The following is a 17,479-nucleotide window of genomic DNA, read 5'->3' on the forward strand; positions in this document are numbered from 1 at the left end:
TAGACAAATGGGACTATACAAAATACAAAATACAAAGACAGTCTACAGAATTGAAAAGGATATTCGCCAAATATACATCCAACAAGGGGTTGATAACAAGGATATACAAGGTACTAGTTGAACTCCACAAGAAGAAAACACCCAACCCCATCAAAAAATGGGGCAAGGAAATGAACAGAAACTTTCGCAAAGAAGAAATCCGAATGGCTAAAGGGCACATGAGAAAATGCTCTACATCACTAATCATCAGGGAGATACTGATCAAAACTACAATGAGATATCATTTCACACCACAGAGACTGGCCCACATCCAAAAGAAGAAAAGCAACTGGTGCTGGCGCGGATATGGCGAGAAAGGGATCCTCTTTCACTGCTGGTGGGAATGCCGACCACTCCCAACCCTTTTGGAAAACAGTATGGACGAATCTCAAAAAATTAGAATTTGATCTCTCATTTGACCCAGCAATACCACTCCTGGGAGTATATCCCAGAGAGGCAAAAAAGTATAGTCAAAGTGACATCTGCACTTGTTTGTTCATTGCAGCACTCTTTACAATAGCCAGAGTCTGGATAAAACCTGAGTGCCCAAGAACAGATGACTGGTTAAAGAAACTCTGGTACATTTCACAACCGAGTACTATGTAGCTATTAGAAAAGATGAAGTCAGGGCTGGAGTGATAGCACAGGTAGGGCGTTTGCCTTGCACACAGCCAATATGGCTGACCCGAGTTCGATTCCTCACCCGCACAGCAGAGCCTGGCAAGCTACCCGTGATGTATTTGATATGCCAAACACAGTAACAACAAAAGCCTCCAATGGAGACGTTACTAGGCCCGCTCGAGCACATTGATGAACAACAGGAGGACAGTGACAGTGACAGATGAAATTTACATACAAGTGGTACTACATGAAAAGTATCATGTTAAGTGAAATTAGTCAGAAAGAATGGAATAGACACAGAAAGATTGCATTCATCTGGTGAACATAAAGTAACAAAATGGGAGACTAACACCCAGGAGTGGGCGAGATTAGTACCAGGAATTTGCTCCATGACTTGGAGGCCAGCCACATGCGCTAGGGGAAAAGGAAGCTCAGATAGAGAAGGGAGCACCAAATAAAGGGTGTTGGGAGGATCCTCCCAGGATGGGAGAAGCATGCTGAAAGTAGACTATAGACCAAACGTGATTGCCACTCAATGCCTCTCTTGCAAACCACAGGACCCAAAAGGAGAGAGAGAGAGAGAGAACAAGGGGGAATGCCCTGCCACAGAGGCAGGTGGCATGGGGGAACGGGGGGTGGGAGGGATGCTGGGACCTGTGGTGGTGGAGGATGGGCACTGGTGGAAGGATGGGTACTTGATCATTGTATAACTGAAACCCAAGCACAAAAATTTGTAAGTCTATAACTGTAGCTCATGGTATTTCACTAATAAAAAAATATAATAAAAAAATTTCTCCTTTTACTTGGTGCCAAATCTGAGACATGAATGCTTTTGAGGTGGGTGAGTGAACTATAAGGGTGAACTACAAATCAACTCTTCTATGTGGAGGATTTATTTGTAGTTCACCATTTCAAGTAGCATATATCCCTTTGGTATCATAGGTTAAATATCGCTTTCCTACTTACCACTTTGGAATGTTTGGATTTTCTTCCAGAAATACATGAAACAGTGACTCTAACAGTCAATGTCTTCTATTTGGTGAAATATAAAAATCTTTCAAGTTTGAGTATGGTTTTCATAGCTACTTTGATAAATACTTGCATACATCATCAAATTCTCCCTTAAGGACAGTTAGAAGTAATTTTATTTACTTAATCTATAACCTGTCTTTCCTTGCATAGAACAGTACAATATAGTGTACACACTGGCTTTCAATGTTACAACTATATATTATCAACTCATGTGAGGTATATGCTCTGCCACTGAGCTCCTTCACATTCCATCTCTCTCTCTCTCTCTCTCTCTCTCTCTCTCTATATATATATATATATATATATATATCACATATGACTTGGGACTCTCTCTCTATATATATATCGCATATGACTTGGGATTTATAATATTGGGATAATTATATTATTATTATATTGGGCAGGAGTGATAGCACAGCAGGTAGGGCATTTGCTTTGAACGTGGATGGTCTGCCGACCCAAGTTCGATTTCTCCACCCCTTTTGGAGAGCCCAGCAAGCTACGGAAAGCAAATCGCCCGCATGGCAAAGCCTGACAAGCTACCCCTGATGTATTCTATATGCTAAACACAGTAACAACATGTCTCACAATGTTACTGGGCCCACTCAAGCAAATTGATGAACAACTGGAGGACAGTGCTAGAGTGCTATATTATATTATTATATATATAATCACAGTCACGGTCCTCCCATTGTTCATCGATTTGCTCAAGCGGGCCCAGTAACGTCTCCATTGGAGACTTTGTTGTTACTGTGTTAGGCATATTGAATACATCACAGGTAGCTTGTCAGGCTCTGCCGTGCAGGCGAGATACTCTCGGTAGCTTTCCGGGCTCTCTGAGAGGGGTGGAGGAATCGAAATTGGGTCAGCCATATTGGCACGTGCAAGGGAAATGCCCTACTGCTTTGCTATAGCTCCAGCCCATATATATAATAATATATAATAATATAATATCATATATGGGCTGGAGCGATAGCACAGCAGGTAGGGCATTTGCCTTGCATGCGGCCGACCTGGGTTCGATTCCTCCATCCCTCTCGGAGAGCCCTGCAAGCTACTGAGAGTATCCCACCGACACAGCAGAGCCTGGAAAGCTCCCCGTGATGTATTCAATATGCCAGAAACAGTAACAACAAGTCTCACAATGGAAATGTTACTGGTGCCTGCTCAAGCAAATTGATGACAACAGGAGGACAGTGCTACAGTGCTACATTATATATATGACATTTGGGATTTATGATATTATGGCACTTGGATATGGTACTCGGATATATAATATTGCTCTCTCTCATATACAGTTATTTCTTAGGTAGCAATGGAGGTCTCATTAATATAAACAGGAATTCACACCCTGGGATTACTGAGCTAGTGATCAAACTGTCGCTGTCACTGTCCTCCCGTTGTTCATCGATTTGCTCCAGCGTGCCCAGTAACATCTCCATTGGAGACCTTTGTTGTTACTGTGTTTGGCATATCGAATACATCACGGGTATCTTGCCAGGCTCTGCTGTGCGGGTGAGATACTCTCGGTAGCTTGCCAGGCACTCCGAGAGGGGCGGAGGAATCGAACTCGGGTCGGCCATGTTGGCTGTGTGCAAGGCAAACGCCCTACCGCTGTGCTATCACTCTAGCTCAGTGATCAAACACAAAATTAAATTAAGAAGCATCTAACAAACAAATGAAACTAACCAATATATATATTGCCAGTCTGTGGTGATTTTTTTGTTGTTGTTAGCATGAGTTGACTAAGAGAACTGCTTTGACAAAACCTTATGCCTTGAACTGTCTTCCAATGATGTGCATAAAAATACACTGGATGCCAGCCAAACAGCATTTGAGAGGAATGAATTGAATTTTTATTTATTTTCAGAATATTTAATAATCTTGATGTGAATTTCTAGCAAAGGTATGAAATAATTGAATTCTGGTAACTAGAACTTCTGAAATCCAACCAACCTTCTATAATTATATGTTTAAACCAGTTACTTCACCTCCAAAATTAGCATAAAGATAAGAACAATATGAAGTACTTAACACTAAAAGTATAAAAATACTCTATTGCTCTGTCATATTTACCACTATTACCACAACTACCACCACCACCATCGTCATCATCATTATCACCGAAAGCAAATAGATGACACATATTTTGAGAACGAGTTTGTTCCCAGTACTATTTTGTTTTAATATGATACAGCTGTATGCAAAAACATGGGCATATTTTCACAACATATTAACTTCAATATCTGAGAATTTGAAAGCTGAGAAGGTCATATAGATGCATACAGGAAAGACAAGAAACACTTGCCACTGTTTTGGGTTAACATGAGAATGTTACCTATATGCTTTTTTATTCATGTATTTCTTTATTTATTGTGGTGTTGGAGTTTGAACACAGGGCCTAAGTCATGTGAAGTATATGCTATTCCACTTCACTATCCATACCTCTCTATATACTAAGAAATTCCAGTAAGTTTAAATTAAAAGTTTTTCTAATATTTAGTTTCCATGGTTTTTGACTCTAATTATAAAGCATACTCTTAGTACTCTTATTTAGAAGCTATAATATAGATTTTAGATGTAGAGCATATATGTGAATTATTGTAAGCAGCAACAAGATTTAGGAAATATGCAGGTCAGATATTTTTAAAAATTTTTAAATACTTTTGCTTTTTGTTTCACATTGGAGCTGCTCAGGTGTAACTCAGGAATTACTCCTGTTGGTTCTAGGGGGAACCATATGAGATGCCAGGGATAGAACCTGGATCGACTGCATGTAAGGCAAACACCCTCCCCGCTGTTCATCACTTGGGCCCCTGCAGGTCTAGAGTAGGGAAGAAAGCTAATCTTTAGAATATGTATTTAATAAATAAACTGAAAAAATGGTCAACTTTTCTTAAGAAACAAATAATTTTGCATTCTCCATCCTTCTCTAGTATCATACAGTGAAATACCACTAATTTATACTTCCCTAATTGGAAAGTTATTTGACTTAGTCTGAGCTTAAACTTACCTTTGACTCTTTCTAGGAAGAAAAGTGTTGCTTGCTATATTAATATGAATGACATTGTCTAGAGATATGTTTAACCTACTAAAAAGAACCAGCTGTTTTTGAGGAATCAAGTTCATTATTTAGTTGGTCAAGTGCAAAGGGCCGCTATTTATAATGTTGTAAGTAATTAAGATCCACCAGGTTATTATTCTTAAACATTTGTTTATAGCTAGTTACTTTAAGTTTTTTAAAGCAATTAATTTATTGAAACTGAATTTATAAAGTGTTTTAGATTCAGTGAGAGAAATTCACACAGGTCATGCCTTTTGGACACTAGTTAGTTTTAGCAAATTTTTATTACATTAGAAACTTGGAGACATCTTACTTTTCCCTTTAAGAAGTATATGTTCTCTAAAAAAACACCTTATCATTTATAATATTGTCTGTATTATTACTGAGATGTTTCTGTTCATAGCTGATTCTTCAGTATCTAAGTCACCGACCCACAGTGTCTGGGGTTTCTGGTGGGTTAGGGTCCAATAGATGTTCCCTAGTTGATTAGATGAGGTGCAGGTTGCAGACAGATCACCATAAACTAATCAACAACCTTTATTCCCAATACCACAGGCTAGATATAGGGAAAAGCAACTGTGAGAGAATGGGGGGACAATGGTATACTGAGAAACAATGCAGGGGAAGTATAGCACAGATGAGAAGTTTAACACAGGATTGTGGTTATCCCTGGGGTGTAGGTGAGCCATGCAAGTTATTGCAATGGGTGAGACCAAAGGGTAGCAGGTAAGGCAATTAACATAACCTACCTAGGGGAACAGACCTCAGGGCCTGGAGGTAGTACAACAGATGGGGTTATGCCTTGCATGCAGACTGCCAACCTGGATTCTGTCCTCAATACCCCTTACGATCCCCTAAGTACCATCAGGAGTGATTCCTGAGTGCATAGCCAGGGATAATCCCTCAGCATAATAACTGAGTTATTATTATAAAAACAAAAAATTAAAAAAGAAAAACATCTCAAGGAGAGCAGTTGTTAAATAAGTGCAAACTTAAGTGCTCTTTTTTGTGTACAGGTAGGTGTCCATGCATGATCCCAGCCATTCTCAGCCACTAATTCTGATGGTTCAGTGCTGGACCAGATGATGTAGCACTGTTCTGGCCCACCAAGCAGTTCTCAGGAGCTACAGAGCTATACCTGGCAGGGAAAGGCATGTATTTCTGACCCCTGAGTTCTCTTCCCATTTCCTTCAAAGTGTTCTTAATTCACTCCTACTACTCTTTGGAGTCAAATGTTTTAGTTCCTGTCCTGAAATTTGCATTTTATGGAGAGGATATAGTCTGCTTCTCAAATATTATTTTGCAAATCAGTGAAAACTTTTAGTTAAGAATTATGAAGCTGTCTGCAGGCTAGATGCTCTTCTTTACACTCTTCTTGCTGAAACTGTGTTGGAAACTTTCCCAGTGAAAACATATCCTTTATGTAGGAGTAAAAAGGTTTTAAAAACTTATCTGGAAAGAGTTCAATGAGTAGGGTCCTACATAGAGCTAATCAGGATTCAATCAATTCTCAGCCCCACCAATAGTCCCCTGAGCCCTGCCAGGAGTCCAAAACTAGGAGCAAGCCCTGAACACTGCTGGGTATGGCCCTGCAAACTCAAGAAGTTTTAAAAAAAAAAACAATCACGTGTAGTATCTCTGAGAATCTTATCCAATAATGGGATATTTCTACTCTCTTGTAGAACCTTCCTTGTTAAACTCTGCCTACAGATGGATGTCCTTTACTGGACAAAGCATGAGAATGAAGAAAGACAGTATGCCTCCTTCTAATCAAGGGGTTTGCAGGGAGTGAAGGAGGGGGGTGATATCACATTTCAGTCAAAATCCTAAGCAGCAAAAATGACCTTAGTGGGTCTCAATTTCAACCCCTTTAATGTCTTACTCCAAGACTTCAAAACCTGTAGATTGGCAGTCTAGAATAAATGGTAGCTCATGATCTTACATGTTCCTGATAATATTTCACAGTATTCATCCAAAGATATGCAAGAAAACTTTTTTATTGGCTAGTCATTTTATTACTCAGGAAATAATAGGATAATTTTATGAAAATAGGAGAAAATGAGAAGGTAAGACATTTTGAAAGTATGTAATATAGGTGGCAGAGTCTCCTGCCCCCGCGCCTGGCTGTCCTTGCCTGGGCCCCTTGGAGGAGAGCGGATTGAGTTTCCCTCCCCGCCCCAACCAGGGCTCTGGCAGCCAAAGACCTCCAGAACCAGCCATCACCATGCTGAGACCACTCTCCACACGCATGAAGGTACCGGCAGAGGAACAAAGGCACGTGGGTCCCAGTGCTGAGATCTCCAAGTCTGCTCGGATTGGGGCTGAGTATCCTCCACCCAGATCCTCCAAATCCCAGGGCCCCCTGGCCACCAACTGGCCCCCTGGCGCCGTGTAATCCCATCAACGGCCAAGACTCAGAGACTATAAAACCCAGCTCCTGGAAGCACGCAGCTGCATTTGTGGCCGCGCGACATCTTACTATCTCATTCCTACTTTGGACAAACTGGCAGGCTACCGAATGTAACCTGTCCACATGGCAGAGTCTGGCAAACTCCCCGTGGCATACCCAATATGCCAAATACCAGTAACAATGATGGGTCTCATTCTCCTAACCCTGAAAGAGGCTTGAATATGGCACTTTTTTAAAAAAAAATCTCAGGGTAGGATGAAGGAGACGTTACTGGGGCTTGCTCAAGCAATCGACGAACAACAGGATGGTCATAATACAGGTGTGTATGTGTATGTTTGTATACACATGCAAGATGGCTTGAGGAGCATAAATTGCAAGTGAGGGTATCCTGGAGGTAGGGTGTGATAATTGTATTTATTAAAAAGGAGAGAGGCAACCAGAAATGTTTTATAATACACCTTTTGACCTGGTGCCACCCTATAGGAGGCTTCATACCCTTATTCCTGTACTTCTTGCCCTGTCCCCATTACCCCACTTTCAGAATACTCTGGATCTTTTAGATCCATCAAAATTATAAAAAGGGTATTGGCACTATCTCTTGAGCACACTTTTTGTCTTTTCATAGAGTTTATTTTCCACCTTAAATTATGGCTTTTTTTACTTATCCCCAGTTACCAATAAATCCCTCAAAAATTTGAAGAGAATGGAATCAGAGTGATAGTACGGCTGGTCAGGTGCTTGTCTTGCTCATAGCTGGCCTTGGTTCAATCCCTGGACTCCCATATAGTTCCCTGAGCTCACCAGGAGTTATCCCTGAGCTCAGATCCAGGAGTAAGACTTGAGCATGGCTGGGTATGGCCCCCAAACATACAAACAACTATTAAATGTTTGTCTGGAGTTTGAGGAAGTAATTAATAATAGGAAAATGGTAGTAATTGATCGTAGGCAGCATGCTCATGAGTATCTGTTGGGGAAGGCAGGCATGGGAGACCATAATGGAGGGCTCTTATCAACGAATTACAGAAAGGCATAAAATCAAGAAGTGTTTAGCAGTTATTGTGCTCCACTTCCAGACTGAAGATACCAATTGACATCCTAATCTAGAAACCATCTAGAAACCCATCAAGAACTGAGCAAGGAAAAAGGCCCTGATAATAAAATCTGAAATAGAAAATTATTTTTCCCTGACAATGCCCTAACTGCCCAGATACTTCCAGAATAAGGCAGTTTTGAAAAGGCCTGTATATGTAACTTTCCAAAGCAACCCAAGGCTTTCCATTCTGGAGTTGCCCACATCCCTTATCCTGGTTGTATATGAAACTTTGTCTTTTACTTTATAGGATTCTCATAATTCCTAAAGTAATCATTCACTTTAGTGGGCGGAAAGATTGTAAACCTAGTAAGGATCTAAATGAAGGTCAGGACTACATTTCCTTTTCCACAAAGAACATAGCTTTTGCCTCAGTCTGAGAACCGTTTTCCCCAAAATTCAGGTAGGAGTATTAGTCCCATGCCATACACATGGAGTCTCAACCACTTGGTAGGACTTTGTATCTGTATCATAAAAAAGCTCATCAGACTTTGTCAATTATGCTCCACTCCACTCCTGCCAAATATAACACTACCACCCTTAATACACACACACACACACACACACACACACACACACACACACACACACTGCACACACACTTCACTTCCCTGCCAACATTGTGGTGAACTAGGCCAAATGCAGGAAGTATTTTCTCTATTGTGACTACCTCCTCTCTCTGTTACTCCCCTTTGCACTCACCAACAACAATGCCAATTCTGATTGAAGAAGCCTCTCAAGTATTGCTAAGGGATTATGAGGGTCACTTTCATAGATTTTTCAGTCAGCTTGAATACGTTGCTGCTCTGTGCCCCTAGTATTAAGGATCAACAATGTGCAGATCTGCACACAGCAATCCTCAGGGGGTCATGTGACACTGAGAGGGTGCATGTTTGCACCCTAAACTCTATATTTTCTCCCTCCAAATATAATTTGCATTGTTTTATGTTTCAACCCCCATCCCAGACTAGAAGGTGTTCCCTTATTTAGAGATGTAGCCATATTACCCTGCTTTAAACTGAGATACCAGAAAGAATAGCAGTGGCCAGGAGAGTTCTAATAGAATGAGATCTTATTGAAAAGTCTATTTTAGTCAAACTATCTGGAAGTCCATTGCCAGGGAAAGCTGACTTAATGAAGATAATGCTCAACTTTAGAACAATAAATTCTAAAGTATTATTTTTTGGATTCAATTTTGAAGTCATAGATCTCTTCTAGCATGATGGATAATGATTTTTTCCCATTGAGATATGTCACACCTCCTGAAATATCAGTGATATAACAATTTAGGAAAATTCCTACTTATACAAAGCTTCAAAATCTTATTTTTAGTATTTTTAATATTATTTAAATCTTTCTTGGCAAATAGAAAGCACTGACTATAAACATACTGTTAATAAACATGAAATAAGAACTTGTGCAAGTTTTATGCAAATAATTATTTCTTCCTCCCCACCATGTCTGCCCTTTTGTCCCCTATACCCCTCTCTGTTCTCTCTCTCTCCCTCTCTCTCCCTTTCACCCTCTCTCTCTTCCCTTTTTCTTTTCTTCTTTGGACACAATAAATAGTGCATGGTATAAATTATCACCAAAGTCCCAAAATTGTATCATTCTCATGTGACTACAATTGCACTTAAATCCAATCCATCTCAGCATTGCTCAATACATGTATTCTATCTGACCTAAGAAATGCAATGGACAACTTATTAAACAATTCCTCAAAAGTCCAAAGGCTATAACTTTGGATTGCTTTCCAATCAACACAAAGCTGTTTCATTTGATGGTTATCATTTGTTTGTCAAAGTCCACTGTTTATTTAGATTAATTAAAACCAGTTGTTCCATCTGCACCATGATAGCTCTTCTTGGAACAAAAACATCTGCAATCCTAAATTCATCTGCCCACATATCCTAAAATCTTTTACTATATTTTGCAAGGCAATATCGCTCAGCCTGCTTCAAATCTGCGCTCCTCTCTGGGAAGGCTGTATCCTTTTCTAAGTGAAATATTATGGTCTAAAACTTATACAGATGGCCCTTAAAGGAAAAAAAAAGATGGCTAAATTAATGCCTTGCTTGAGGCTTCTCTAACTGAGACAACAAAATGAAACTAAGCTGCTAACACTTCAATTAATTTAAGATATTTTTCTAGTAAATGATCATCATTAGTGAATGATATATTTAAAGTATTTTGATAATTAAGAGTTCTTTTATGATGTAGATTGGACAATTCCATAATATCCCAATAAGTAAACTTAATACAAAAAGCTATTAGGTGAAATGAACCTAATTTATTTTAGTTAGTTTGTAAAATCAGGTGAGACCAAGAGCTGTTACCTGCAGTCAAGTTTTGCTTATCCAAAATATCTCAATATAAGTGAAAGCAATGAATTTGAAAAGCTTAACAGATTCACATCTATAATATTAAAAATTGATTCCCAGCATACACAGACCTGGTGAAGGGAAAAGAGGTAAAAGAGGAAATTATTTCCCATCTATATATTAAATTGGAAAGGTATCTTAAATTTTCTAAAGCAGCTTGTTCTTGCATAAATACATTTAAAATTCTCCAAACTAAATCATATTTGGGGAGGAAGATAGCTAGCTCAGGGACCAGGGTCACGTACCTTGTGTGTGCAAGGATCTGAACTAAATCCTGCTCACACGTTTCCTAGAACACAACACCAGGGTAACCCTGAAGAACATCAGCATCTCTGAATACTGCTACATGCCAGTGAAGTTAGTGAGACAGAAGGAACAGGCGAGGGAAGTTGCAGCCGAGAGAGAGAGAGAGAGAGAGAGAGAGAGAGAGAGTGTTAAGAAGAGAGAGGGACGGAGGGAAAGAGGGGGAGAGAGAGAGAAAGAGAGAGAGAGAGATTCCATTTTCCTACTTGACCATTTCTGTCTCCCGGAGTAAATACCTAGGAAGTTAGGATTGGTAAAGTCTTCCAGAAGCACCTATATGCTATTGGCATTAGCTTTCTACCATCCTCAAAAGGCCACATCAAACAACAACTGATGAACACAGTAGAGGCTCAAGACCCACCATAGAACTTTCCAGGGAACAATGGTTTCAAATAGAAGAAAGTAGTTGTTCTTTGCATGAACAGTAAAGTCCATCCTGACCCCCACATGGGTTCATCTAATACTCTTGCTGAGAAAACCTTTAGTAAGAGATGACTAGTGAAGTCAAACAGTTGGATTTGTGAAATCTGAGCAGACAACTGAGAGAAAACATAAGAGAGAAACAGGCATTCCAGAAAAAAAACTTGGCTTTTAGAGTTATTTTTTTATTAAATTTTATTTTATTTTAGGTCCAACTAAACACTGCTTATTATAACAGTATTCTCAACAATATTAATCATAGGGTTCCATCCATTAAAATATCCCAGCACTACATTCTCTGCCACTGTCTGTTCCTCTCTACCACAGTCCACTGTGCCTCTTTACCCCATCATCTTCTTTTCCAACCCCCTGATCTATTAGGTTCCTATGAAAGGTTCCTAAGCTTTCTGTTTATGATGCTTTGGGGCAATTGCTATTTTCTTAGCATGCTTAATTTATTCCACATATGATGAAGATCATTTTGTGTCTATCCCTTTCATTCTGACTAACTTCACTCAGCATGATACTCTTAAGATCCAACCACATAACAGCAAACCACATTGTTTAATCTTTTCATATAATCAGGGACCATTCCATTGGGTACAAGTACCATTAGTTCCTTTATTCAGTCACCTGTTCTTAGATATTTGGGTTGTTTCTAGTTTTTGACTATTGTGAGTAGTGCTAAAACGAACATAAGTGAGTAAGTGTCTTTTCTAAATAAAACTTTTGGGCCCTTGTTTTGGATGCCCAAAAGTGATATTTCTGGAAAATATGGAAGATCAATTCCTTGCTTTTTGAGAACTGTCTATATTGTTTTCCAAAAATACTAGACTAATTGAACCAGTAGTGATGGAGGGTCCCTTTCCCCCACATCCATCCCCACACTGTGTGTTTTGTTTTTATCTAATGAGTACCAGTCTCGCTGCTGTGAAATTATATCTCATTGCTCTTTGGATTTCCAACAAATCTAGAAAACCCAGAAACTGCAGAAGAAAATACAACCACTCCTTGATCTACAGTAAAGTGGTGGACTACAAAATCAAAGTACAAAAACTCATGGCTATGCTATATATAAATAAATGAAACTGAAGAGAGAGAAATTAAAAAAAATTCCATTGAAAATTATGACACTAAAAAATCAAGTACTTAGGAATCAGCTTAATGAAAGTGGTGAAAAATTTATGCAAAGAAAACTATAAGCCACTACTAAAAGAAATAAAAGAGGACAAAGGGAAATGGAAGCACATCTCCTGTTCATGGAAAGATAAGAATAATATTGTCACAATGACAATCTTGCCCAAAACATTGTGAAGATTTGATGCTTAGGGGCTGCTCCTGACTCTGCACTCTTACTCTTGGCAGTGCTCAGGAGAGGATATTGGATGCTGAAGATCAAACTCAAGTCGGCTGCATGCAAGACAAACATTCAACCTGCTGTACTATCTCTCCAGCCCCTCTGTTGAAATTTAATGGAGTAATAAGTAATAACACCCCTCGCCCTCTGCAAATAGCCAGAGCAATCTTAGAACAAATGAAGATAGGGAGCTACTCTATCCTGAACTTCAATGTATGCTATAAATCTATAATAGTAAAAAAGTGTGGCAATGGAATAATGACAGACTCTCAGAATGGACTTGAGAGTCCAGAGAGAGATCCTCAGGTATATGGGCATTTAATCTTCAACAAAGGAGAAAAAAATATGAAGCAGAGCAAGGAAAGCCTTTTCAACCAATGGTACTGGGAAAACTGGCAAGTGTCATGCAATAAAAAATAGAACTCAAACTCCTTTCTAGCACCTTGCACAAAATTCAAATCTAAATAGATTAAAGATCTCAGTATCAAACCTAAATCCATAAATTGTGTTAAGAAAAATCACAGAAAAATTCTTGACAGTGCATATATAGAAAATTTTAATGATTCATTGCCCATAACCATACAAATGGAAACAAAAACTAACAAATGGGACTACATCAAAATAAGAAGCTTCTATTCCACAAAAGAAATAATATTGAGAAAAAAAATAGGCACCCCAGACTGGATGAAAATATTTTTCAGCCAGTTATTTGTAAAAGGCTAATCTTAAAACATATAAAGTAGTGGTAGAACTTTAGAAGAAGAAAGGAAACAGCTCCCTAATAACTTGGGATGAAGAAATGAATAGAAACTTCCTCAAAGGAGACATACAGATGCCCAATACATGTATTAAAAAATGCTCTGTGTCACTTATCATCAGGGAAATGCAAAGTTGTTTTTATAGGACTTTCCCCAAACCCCCAGGCTTTGGGTTTTCAACGTGTACAAGAGACTATTGCTAGGGTATTGTCAAGGGAAATAACTTTTTGAGAACTTTTAGCATAATTATGCTCTTGTGTTCTTTTTGTTTTGGGGCACACCTGGCTAAGCTGAAGACTTACTACTCCTTGCTCTTTGCTTAAGGATCACTCCTGGTAGTTCTCAGGGTAGATATGCTAAGGATTGAGCCTGGGTTAGAACATACAAAGTGAATTCCTTGTCCTTGTGCTATATCTCTGGTCCTGGTGTTTTTTTCTTAAAGAAGTTTTCTTTTATTCTCTTCAGAATGTGTCCCCTAGTGCTCTGAACACTACATGTGACCCTCTCCAATTATATTTGCCTCAACACTTTCATACACTCACTTTTTATTTTTCATACACTTTTTTTCAAATTCCACTTTGTAATATTAAAAAAATGTGAATTATTCAGCTTAAAGGCCAATGACAATAAGCTTTCTCCATTGTGATGACTACCACAACAATCAGTATGCCTTAATCTGTAGTCATTTAAAATATATTTTGTATTCAGAGCAAGACATAGAGCTTAAATAGATAGTTGGTTTAAAGTTTTTTTTCTTTTTCCTCCTCAATCCTCATTTTCCCTCCTCTCCCCTCCCCTTTGTCCTCTCCCCTTCCTTTCCTCTTCTCCTCTCCTTCTAGCCTAACTACTACATTAAGTTTGAATTTGCTTACAATCTCCTGTTTAGATGCAATAGCACAGCGAGTAGGACATTTGCCTTGCACGTGGCTGACCTGGTCGACCCAGGTTTGATTCCTCTGCTCCTCTCAAAGAGCCGGGCAAGCTACCGAGATTATCTTGCCCGCACGGCAAAGCCTGGCAAGCTACCCGTGATGTATTCGATATGCCAAACACAGTAACAAGTGTCACAATGAAAACATTACTTGGCCCGCTTGAGCAAATAGATGAACAATGGGAGGACAGTGACAGTGACAGTGATGACTCTTCTTCCTGAAATAGTTCAGAGGTTAAAATTATTCTGTTCCCTATGCCTGGGCCCCTACTAAATGAAGAATACTTAAAACCTTAAAGAACTTCTACTGGGCTCTAGAGCAGAGTGTCTCACCTAGGACCCATATGGCCTCTGGAGAGCACCAGGAACATTCCAAGGGGGACACAGGTGAAAATCATATAAATGGAGGCAGAGCACAACATGAAAAGCAGGAGGCCAACTAGTAGGACTGGGGGTGGAACACAGAAAGGAAACAAGACCAGTAGGGACTACAGTCAGAAAAAAGGGATTGCTAAACACTACTCTTGAGGAACTGGGAAACAGAGTGAACTGCATAATCCACCACTTAGTCAAACTCTGACCTTCTTTCTGTCTGCTCTTGCTTCTAAACACCAATTCGAATGATGTTATATATCTTTGTAGGGGTCAGGGCCGGGAGCACACCTGGCAATGCTCAGGGGTTACTTCTGGTTTTGTATTCAGGAATTACTCCTGGCAGTGGTTGGGAATCCATACAGAATGTTAGGGATCAAACCCAGGTTGGTTGTGTGCAAGGCAAGCTTCCTGCTGGTTATATCTCTCCAGCACCTGTTATTGATGTAGGAGCAGTGATGGTGAGTCTCTGGGTTCTACATGGTTCTTCAATATTTTCAATAATGAAAATATTTAGTAATAAAGATGATAGACTCAGAGTTGGAAAGGAGAAAAGTTTATTGGAAAGTAGAAGAGAAAAGAAAAGGAACTTTCCATCTGGGGAGGAACTTAGTATAAAATTAACTATGGATCTTTTGATGAGATTTACATTGGAGAACTGGATCTTTGTGCTACAGAGAATGCTGGAATATTAAAGATAAGGATTTTTCTGTAGACCCCTTTGAATGAAAAATTGGCTCTTTGCATTTCTTATCAATTGACCAGTGTTGCATTCAGACAGGTAGCGAGTGAAGAGCCGAGCCAGTGTATTGATGAGTACTGACGGCAGGTTCTTCAGGTGTTCAGGTCTGACCTTGTCTGGGCCGGGTGCTGTTTGCTTCTTTACCAACGAAATGGCGTGTCGGATTTCGGAAGGGAGAACGTTAGGAACGACATACCCATCCTGTGGAATTTGGTATGTCGGCAAGTGGACATGGCTATCGAAGAGATTTGAGTAGAAGTCATGGATAATCTTCTCCATTGCCGTTCTGGAGGATGTGATGGATCCATCAGGATGTCGGAGGGCAGTCATCTTGGTCTTATAGTTGGCGAAGGACAGGCGGGCGTTACGAATACTTTTCCCGGCTTCTGCCGCATCTACCAGTACTTCTGCTCTTCTCTCTTTGAGGTCTTCCTTGATCGCATCTCTGCACTGCTTTGCAAGCTCGGACGTTAGCTTGCGGTTGCCTGAGGCATGCGCCAAACCACGCTGGCGAATTAGCTCAAGAGTTTTCGAAGATAGGCGACTTTTTGTGGCTATCTCTCTCTTGGCGTTCCTCGCACATTCATGGAGGTGCTGAACCAGTCGATCGTATTCCTCGTCAATGTTGTCAACAATGGCATCTTCCCATGTTGCCGCAATAGTACCAAAGAGTTCCCAGTTGGTGGTCATTCTGGGAGTTCTCTTTTTGAACTTTGCAGCCCTTTCTCCCCGCTCTGTGAAGTAGAATTTTGCACGAAGGAGACGGTGGTCCGATCCCGTTCGAAATTTTGGGACAACAGCGACATCAGTCAGGCAAAACCGTCGATTGAATATGATGTGGTCTATTTCGTTGTGGAATCGTCCACCGGGAGACTCCCATGTCCATCGTTTAGATTCTGCCTTCTGGAACTGTGAGTTACCATGAATGGTCTTGGTCGACATGATGAACTCAGACAGTCTCTCACCCTGTTCGTTCCATTCTAGGCCATGGGTCCCAATGTGAAGTTCTTCAGCTGATCTTCTCGGTCCTATCTTGGCATTAAAATCACCCACAATGATCTTGTAGAAGGTGTGGTCTTCTTTATAGAACTTCTCTAGCTCCATGTAGAACTTCTCGATTTCTCTTTCATCATAATGAGATGTTGGTGCGTAGACAACGAAGATAGAAACTGCAGGCAGTGAGCCACATCTATTCAAATGTAAACGTCCGATTCGGGTTGTTAGGCATTCGAATGAATCAATGCTCTTGGCCAAGTTTGTGTTGACAAGGACACCGATGCCTCCAACACCTCTTTTATCGCATGTTCCGAGGAACAATTCTTCTCCGGTGTGGAAAACGGCATGGTGAGATTCGTGCCTTCTTGTCTCGGTCAGACCAATGATGTCGTACTTGATCATTCGCGCTTGTACCATCAGGTCCTCGATGGATGCATCTGATGCTAGCGTACGTGCATTGAAAGTACAGACGATCATTTTTGGCTTCCTTCGTTGTGGCAGCCTAGGTCGGCCTTGAGATTTTGTCGGCCTCTCCTTTCTCATCCTTCTCAGTGCTGCCTTGTCGGTGAAGCCTTCAGGGTCAGGTGAATGAGACCAGTTGTAGTTACTGGTTTTGGCATATCGAATACACAGCGGATAGCTTGCCAGGCTCTTCCGTGCGGGCGAAATACTCTCGGTAGCTTGCCAGTCTTTCCGAGAGGTATAAAAACCAGCAGGACCGTACTACTGTTCAAGAAGGGAGACATCCATGACATTGGCAACTATCGCCCGATCTCCCTATTGTCTGTCATCTACAAGCTGTTCACTCGAGTCATCCTGAATAGGATTGGCAGAACACTAGATGAAGGACAACCATGCGAGCAAGCCGGGTTCCGCAAAGGATTCAGCACCATCGACCATATCCACACGGTAACCAAGCTCATTGAGGTTTCTCGGGAGTTCAAGATGCCGCTCTGCTTAACG

This window comes from Sorex fumeus, unplaced genomic scaffold (assembly GCF_029834395.1).
Source record: "Sorex fumeus unplaced genomic scaffold, SorFum_2.1 ptg000043l, whole genome shotgun sequence".
Taxonomy (NCBI): Eukaryota; Metazoa; Chordata; class Mammalia; order Eulipotyphla; family Soricidae; genus Sorex; species Sorex fumeus.